At 41.8% G+C, this 8,902-nt stretch overlaps 1 pseudogene; it reads left to right on the top strand.

Annotated features, from left to right (window-relative positions):
* The first annotated feature begins 3,489 nt into the window (after positions 1–3,489).
* Positions 3,490–5,684, top strand: LOC133242375 (E3 ubiquitin-protein ligase RNF168-like; annotated as a pseudogene).
* The last annotated feature ends 3,218 nt before the right edge of the window (positions 5,685–8,902 follow it).

The following is an 8,902-nucleotide window of genomic DNA, read 5'->3' as shown; positions in this document are numbered from 1 at the left end:
AGATGATACCACTCTAATGGCAGAAATCAAAGGAAAACTAAAGAACCTCTTGATGAAGTTGAAAGAGGAGAGTGAAAAAACAGGATTAAAACTCAACATTCAAAAAATGAAGTTAATGGCATCCAGTCCCATCACTTCATGACAAATAGATGGGGAACAAATGGAAACAGTGATAGATTTTATAATCTTGGGCTCCAACATTACTGCTGCTGGTGACTGCAGCTATGAAGTTAATAGACATTTACTCCTTTAAAGAAAAGCTATGACAAACCTAGACAGCGTATTAAAAAGCAGAGACATCACTTTGCTGTCAAAGGTCCATATAGTTAATGCTATGGTTTTTCCAGTAGTCATGCAATGATGTGATGAACCATAAAGAAGGCTGAGCACCAAAGAATTGATTCTTTTTAATTGTGGTACTGTAGAAAACTCATGAGATTACCTTGGATGGAAAGGAGATAGAGCCTGTCAATCTTAATGGAAATCAACCCTGAATAGTTACTGGAAGGACTGATGCTGAAACTGAAGTTTGAATAGTTTGGCCACCTGATGTGAAGAGCTGACTCATTGGGAAAGACCCTGATGCTGTGAAAGATTGAAGGCAGGAGGAGAAGGGGGTAACAGAGGATGAGATGGTTGGATAGTATCACTGACTCAATGGACGTGAGTTTGAGCAAACTATGGGGGATAGCAAAGGACAGGGATGCCTGGCTTGCTGTAGTCCATGGGGTCACAAAGAGTTGGACATGAGCAATGACTGAACAACAACAACAACAACAAGGAAAGTACTTCAAAGATGATTTCATTTGCCTCTGTTGACTGTTTCTGGGGACTTTGTCTGAATGATCCTGAGACTAAACTTTTCCCCTGACACCTATACTCTGAACATTTTCCACTCTGGATGCTGTGGGGCTGGGTGATCTCATGGAAACTCCCAACCTTTCCCTTCTCTGTGGTATTCACTGCTTAGCTAACTAGGTGGTTAAACCCACGAGCTTGCCTTCATTTCAAGACAGTTTATTTGGAAAGGACAGAGCGATGCATATTGTGAAACTACTTTCAACTCAAGATCTTAGTTAAAATCCTGGGAAATGGAGATGCTTCCTAACTGTTGAATGTAACATTTGTTTAGAGACAGATGCCCTTCTCTTACCCATGTGATTTCCCTGAAGCTGCTCAATTGGGATGTTCATATGGTACATAAATGACTCTTGGGTCCACAACTATTACCCATGTCCTGTGTGAGCATGTGTACCTCATCTTTGTCCCTTGGTGTCCCCCTTCCTTGGGGCACCTCCTACATACTTGATCCTTCTGGAAATTGCTGGCAGGGCTTATGCTGGGCTGAATGTACCCCACATGCAGCAGGAGGCAGCATGTGGTCATCCTGGGGTCTGGGGGCCTGAGGGGATGTGTGAGCAAATTGTGGCACCAGGTTTTCAGGGGGTTACTGGGGGGTATGAAGGTGAGACTCAAACTGGGGGGCTGGTGACAACTTTCTTGGCAAAACCACCTGGGCTGGGGGAGCCTATCCTTGCCTGCTGAAGGCACTGCAGACCCACACAGCTCTCCCACTAGGCAGCAAGCCCCTTAAGCCCACTTGCTGGCCTCAGTCTAGTGGTTCACCCCATCTGGATCCAGTCGGGATATTTCACACCCTTACACACTGGATCTTTGACCTCATGGAAGCGTCCAGAAATCGGGGGAGGCACTGAAATGTACTTTCAATGTCTGAGTGCAAAAGACAAACCCCAGAACTTCTGCACCCCACGTCTCTGAAAGGCTCCCAAGGCTGCCCTCCAAGACCTGTTCTCTGCAGTGGACCCTGGCCCACCTCCCACAGGCAGCAGGTGGCCAGGCTTGTGACAGGAACCTGAGAATGGAAACAGCAGGTGACTCCTGTGCTGGAAGCTCCAGGATTTCCTAACTAAAGGATTTATTATGGAAATTCCCAGCAGCATCCTCAACGTGGGCTTCCTCCTGCCACGGAGACAGATGTCAGCTTTCAGCTCCCCAGGCAGCCTTATTGGGGCTAGGGCAGGCTGTAGGGGTCTCTGCCCTGGGAGGGGGTGCCCATGGGAAGGGTTAACTTTGTTCCCAAAGAGGTGCCTCCTGAGGCCTGACTTGCCCCCAGTCAAGACCTTGCAGGATGGGAGTATATTTGGGACCCTCCAGGCCCCAATGATGACCCACTCAAGGCTTAGCCAGATGCAGGAAGAGAGGATCTGGGGGTGCATGGGGTGGTGCCCATGACCTGCACTGACTGTGGGAATGGGGTTTATGTGGCTGGAAGTGCTTCCATTCCCTGTAGGTGTTGCTGCTGCTGCTGCTAAGTTGCTTCAGTCGTGTCCAACTCTGTGCAACCCCATAGACGGCAGCCCACCAGGCTCCCCCATCCCTGGGATTGGGCATGTTTATTTCTGGGGGTGGATCGGAACCCAGGGGCCATCTGAGGAACAGCTGGGCACTGACTAAGGGTTCCTGAGAGGTGGCTAGTCCAGGACCCAGGGACAGTGGATAGAGTGGGCCCAGGAGGAAGGCTCCTGTGAGTGTTGGCTGAGTGAGGAGCCCAGCAGGTGATGGGGTGGGGAGGGAACATCCTTCAGAAGGTGAGAGCCCCTAGCATGGTGGGGCACGCAGACCCTGAAGTGTGCTAGCTGCCCTATTCTCAAGGCCCTGAGACAATGGTTCCAGAACTCTAGGGCCTTGGGTTGAGTTGAGGCTTCAGCAGTTTTCTGCGAGAACTCTGCCTTGCTATTTATCTTCTTGAACTTTAAAGTTAAAGAGTCTTAGAAACTGCTATTTAATCATTCATTTAAAACAAACAAACAAGCAAAAAACCTCATTAGCTGTTACCACCCCCTAAAAAAATAAAGAAAAAGGAGAGAGAAGGTTGTTATGTTCTTAGCCCTTGCAGGACTGCTAGAGCACTGCCTCCAAGATTAGGCTTTTTAGCTGACCTAAGAGAGGAGATTGTGTTTCCCTGGTGGCTCAGATGGTAAAGAATCTGCCTGCCAATGCAAGAGACCCAGGTTCAATCCCTGGGTGGGTAAGAGCCACTGGAGGAATAAATGGCAACCCACTCCAGTATTCTTGCCTGGAAGATCCCATGGACAGAGGAGCCTTGGTGGGCTACAGTCCACAGGGTTGCAAAGAGTGGTACACGACTGAGTGAGTAACACACAAGAGAGGTGAGGGCGGACTCTGAGCACTGAGAAGTGTGCAGGAATGACTCCACAGCAAAGGTCAAACAGAAGTCCTTCTACTGAGGAAACTGGAGTCCTGAAGGAAGCAGCTTTCTTCATGGAGGAGTGGCCCAGAGGCTTTGAGACTTGGTGGCCTTGGGCTCGGCTGCCCCAAGCTAAGGGAGAACCCTCAGCTGGTAAGAGGGAGGAAGGGAGCTTGGCACTTTCCTTCTGCCCTGTTCAGACGCCGTTGCCCAGCATCTGCCCTACTGCAATGGTTGTTAATGCCTGGGAGCTGCCAAGGCTTATTTGTTTCCTTTCTGGATACTTGTCTTAAACATGGGCAAATACACGGCCTTCCACGGTCATACTGTTTACCTGGCCCTCGGAACACCTTTTTATGTCAAGTGGTTTGATGCGCCCAATTCCTGAATTGTTGTATTGCTGTTGAATACACCTTATTAGCATATTAAAATGGCTGTACGCAAAGACACCATCCCTTCTTTGTTGGAATGCCAGTGCCAGATCTGTGTGGAAATCCTCATTGAGCCCATGACACTACCTTGTAACCACACGCTCTGTAAAGCATGTTTCAAGTCAACTGTTGAAAAGACAAATTTGTGCTGTCCCAGCTGTCACTGCCAGATTGCTTTCTGGACTTGGTACCACACCCAAAGAAATTCTCTTGTCAATATGGAACTGTGGGAGATAATTCAAAAACACTATCCAGAGGAATGCAAACTTAGAGTCTCTGGGCAACAGTCAGAGGAAATCATTAATGACTGTCAGCCAGTTCACCTGTTAAGTCAACCTGGGGAATTAAGAAGAGAATATGAAAAGGAGAGAAGCAAGATGGAGGCAGAGTGAGGAGCCAATCAGGAAGAAGAAAACAAAGCCAGTGAAGAATACATACAGAGATTACTGGCAGAGGAGGAAGAAGAGGAAAAGAAACAGGCAGAAAAAAGCCACAGAGAGATGGAGGAACAACTGAAAAGTAATAAAACCCTGGCAAGAAGGCTAAGCCTTAATATTAGCAATATCTGTGAGGAGTGTCTCGGCTTCCCCCTTGGATTCCAAAAAATCTAATCCTGTCACAACCAAGTCACAAAGGAAAAGGAAGAGCAAACAAAAAAAAACACTGGTGATATTCAGAAGTATTTGTCACCAAATTCTCAACTTGGGTTAGCATCACAGTTTGTAGTTGTAGAAGAAGACAGGAAAACCTCCATGTCCAAGGAGACTGACAGCAGTGATATGAAGAACCCTACATGGCAAGATACAGAAATTGAGGAAGGTATGCCTGCATTTTCTCCTCAGATATGCTTTGAAGTTCAAAAGCAAGGTGCAGAATCTTCAGTGGAGTCACCTAAACCTAAGTTATGTGCCAGAGGTGGAGAATGGTGTCTTGAAGGAAATCAAAACAAAACATTCATGAAAAAGTTATGTGTCACAAGTCATAAGGAACCTAAAGCCGGAGTTCCCTCTTCTGGAGAAGCTGCAATTAAGCCTTATGGTAAAACTGAGAGTGGATGTACAATATCAGATATAACACATACACTTGAAAATAACAGTTGTGACAGAAAATGAGGAGTCTCACCTACTGAACAATAAAGATATCTCAAAAACAAACAAACAAAAAAACAGGAATCTTTGTCTGAAGCAGTCAGCAATCCATGCTGTTTTACAAAAAGAAGAAAAATGTTCCCCAAATCTTCCTCAGGCTGAGTAAACAAGTCCACTTTACCCCAAGACTGATAGATTTGGAACCTCTTTGAGACACATAAACAAGAAGAATGGGACAGGTTATTTTCTGCTTCATTACAGCTTCAGAAAGAGGTGGATCAAGAAAAAATGAGGCTAACCTGGCCAAAGGATCCCCGGATTTATATCAGTTATGGGCTATGTCTTCACCTCCAGACAAAGTACTAAATGGACAGAGGAAGAATGCCAAAGATAGAAGCTTTAAAAGACAAACTGATCTAGAGCATCCACCAAAAACCTCAGTTCAGTTCAGTTGCTCAGTCGTGTCCAACTCTTTGCGACCCCATGGACTGCAGCACACCAGGCTTCTCTGTCCACCACCAACTTCCGGAGCTTACTCAAACTCGTGTCCATTGAGTCAGTGATGCCATCCAACCATCTCATCCTCTGTCATCCCCTTCTCCTTCCGCCTTCAATATTTCCCAGCATCAGGGTCTCTTCAAATGAATCAGTTCTTCTCATTAGATGGCCAAAGTATTGGAGTTTCAGCTTCAGCATTAGTTCTTCCAATGAATATTCAGGGCTGATTTCCTTTAGGACTGACTGGTTGGATCTCCTTGCCTGAAAAAAATGAAAATTGACAACCTTCTAAGATCCAGTTGAAATGTTAAGATCTAGTTAATGGAAGAAAGATACCAAGTACTACTACAGAGAATTGTTCCCAACACTGCTCATTCCCTACAGCCTAGTAAGTCACAGAAGACTATTTTTCAGATGTTTCAGAGATGCACACAGTAATGCTTGGGTAAGAAGAGTGTTTTACATTCTAGTAAAGCAAGATTGTGTAACTCTCTATCATAGATTCTTTATAAATTTTTCATTCTGCTATGTGGGCACATTCTTTGTCCCTAATTAAAGGACTGTGTGCTTACAGGGGAGGAATATACAAATGTGTTTTTGCCAAACTCAGTTGTAAGCAAGAGTCCCACTCTTTTCCTTTTTTAATAACTGTGACATACTAAGTTTTAGTTGACAGTTGTTATGGATATAAAAATGCCTTGGTCAACTGTCAAGAAAACTTCATTTCCATGTATGTCCCCCAAATGCATATTTTATTGCCTTTGAGCACCTTTTTATCCTGACTAGTAATCAAAGTAACATTATAATATACCAAGTAGCTACATAATCCAGGCAGAGTTTAAAATATGTTTTCTTGTAACTTTCCCATTATATTTGCAGAACACTTGAAAATCACCTTTGACAACTCTAATTTCCATCTCTACTTTCAGTATTACAGCAATTTCTATGACTTCAATGGCTTAAGTTCAACATGAAGTCAGAAAAATCAGACTTTCCTAGAAAAGTAGGACTTAGTACAGAAAAGAAACTAGACCTTTGATGCAAAAGGAGTTAATCTTGGGTGAGGCTGACTGGGTAGACTGAGAATTTGTAAGCACTAGAACTGAGTGGATGATCAGACAACTGGGTCTAGGATGGAGTAGCAGGTGCAGTTTGGCAAAATATTCTTCCTCATCCTTTCTTTTTTTATAGTTTTTCACACTATTCTGTGTAATTGGCTATTCTACAACACAAAACTGGATTTTATTTTGGCAGAGTTATGTCACTGTATCCTATGTTGTAGAACCTGTGTAAGCATGTATTTATTTTATTCTGTTATCATTTGTATTGATACTGACTTTTATTTGAGTTTAAGAACAAAAATAGAAAGTATGATACTTAGATTTTGCCTTGTCATACCCCCGAATGTTAAATAAGAAGGGAGAAATTATGTTCTGTGAAATTCAGACATTATTACTTTTTTGTTTCATTATTATCAACAACTTTGAGCAAACAAACAGTAGTTTTAACAGCATTTCTACTGATGTGTACTTTGTCATCCTTTTAAGGTCGTAATACAATAAAATGTCCTGGAGCTAATAATTCTAGGTTAAGTTTTTAGTGTTTTTAAGCATTATTAAGATTTTTTCCTCCAAATTTTGAAACTGAAATTCTGTAATCTTTGCATATGTGATGGCATCTACTTCAATATCGATTGGGTAATTGTGTGTAGAATTCTGATGCTAATTTAAAATTTAGTTTGACCTCTGTCATAAATGGTTATCCTCTGAGTAATGATAGAGTTGAAGTGTAGTTAGCAACTAACCACATTTGTCTAAATAGACAAAAATCTATCCTTTAATCTTACCAATATTTTTTTTTATTCTTCCAATTTTATTTTATTTTTAAACTTTACATAATTGTATTAGTTTTGCCAAATATCAAAATGAATCCGCCACAGGTATACATGTGTTCCCCATCCCGAACCCTCCTCCCTCCTCCCTCCCCATACCATCCCTCTGGGCCGTCCCAGTGCTCCAGCCCCAAGCATCCAGCATCATGCATCGAACCTGGACTGGCAACTCGTTTCCTACATGATATTTTACATGTTTCATTGCCATTCTCCCAAATCTTCCCACCCTCTCCCTCTCCCACAGAGTCCATAAGACTGTTCTATACATCAGTGTCTCTTTGATTCATGAGAAATTAAACACTCTCATATCGCTTGCACAAAAATGATAAGAATGCTAATCAGTATATTCTAATGGCTAATACATAACACTTAATATTTTCTCACAAAAATGCATATATGGTACGAGTATCAGAAAGACTAACTGAGACATTGAAAATTATTTGCAAACCAACTATAGTTGGTTCCTGACTATTTAATTCCATAACTTTTAAAATCTTCCTGGAATAGTCCATGACCAAAAAGGAGGAAAACAGTGTAATGTATTAAGGTTTACATATATAATCACTTGTTTGTCTGTGAAAAGTCTTCCTGACTATAGTTGGTTTGCAAATAATTTTCAATGTCTCAGTTAGTCTTTCTGATACTCGTACCATATATGCATTTTTGTGAGAAAATATTAAGTGTTATGTATTAGCCATTAGAATATACTGATTAGCATTCTTATCATTTTTGTGCAAGCGATATGAGAGTGTTTAATTTCTCATGAATCACTAAACTGTAGAGATTGAGAATCTGGAAATTAAAGTAATTGTTAAAATAAAGAGAAGGCAAGAGAGAAATGTCACAGAGGAAAGAAGGCCATGTAAAGATGGAGGAAGAGATTGGAGCTAAACCCAGGATCCAGAAACCACCAGACCCTGGAAGAGTCAAGAACTGATTCTCCCCCAGAGCCTTTGGAAGAAGGATGGTCCTGCCCAATGTCTTGATTTGGGCTTGAGGTTTCCAGGATTATGAGAGAACACATTTTTGATATTTTATACCACATAGTTTCTGGAGATTTGTTCAATGATTTTTGGTAGCTGATAACACTGAGTAACAGCATACCTAAATGTATTGTGAATAATCATGACACTATATTCTATATTTTTCAGCCTATGTTGATAGAAGTGCCAATAAAGATATACAAATGAAATAAATTTAGATAGCATTTATTATTACCTTTTTAAAAATATATTGTCACTTTAAATGCTCTTAGCAACCCTATGAGGTAGTCACTGTTGCTAGTTCACATTTTATAATAGAAACACTAAAAAAAAAAAAAAAAAAGAGGAAAACTGAGAAAACAGTGAGAATAGGATTTAACATAGGACTGCATAGTTAGGGAACAGGACAGCTTGTACCCAGTAAGTACCTCATGCTCCAGAGCCTGGGACACTGTCAAAGATTTATTAAGTGACAGGTGCAGTCTGCTCAAACATGGTTATATCACATGGTCATTAAAAGTAATACTATGTGAATACTTGCACAAAATAGCTGGACCTACAGGCAAATGGGTGGCTTGTGACCTTTGTGAGAGCACGTTCTTTGCAATCATGGGGGCAGAACTGATAATGCAGTGAGATGAGAGGTTGATGGGAATGAGCAATATTTACAAGGAATGTAAAAAATTTTCTGATGTTAATAGGGAATGTAAAAATATCTTTGTGGAACTTACATTTTATTTATTTATTTATTTTTTTTGGAACTTACATTTTAAAGTGTAGAG

Source organism: Bos javanicus, chromosome X (assembly GCF_032452875.1).
Source record: "Bos javanicus breed banteng chromosome X, ARS-OSU_banteng_1.0, whole genome shotgun sequence".
Classification (NCBI taxonomy): domain Eukaryota; kingdom Metazoa; phylum Chordata; class Mammalia; order Artiodactyla; family Bovidae; genus Bos; species Bos javanicus.
Note: the sequence above shows the minus strand (reverse complement) of the source record. Positions and strands in the feature narration are given on the sequence as shown.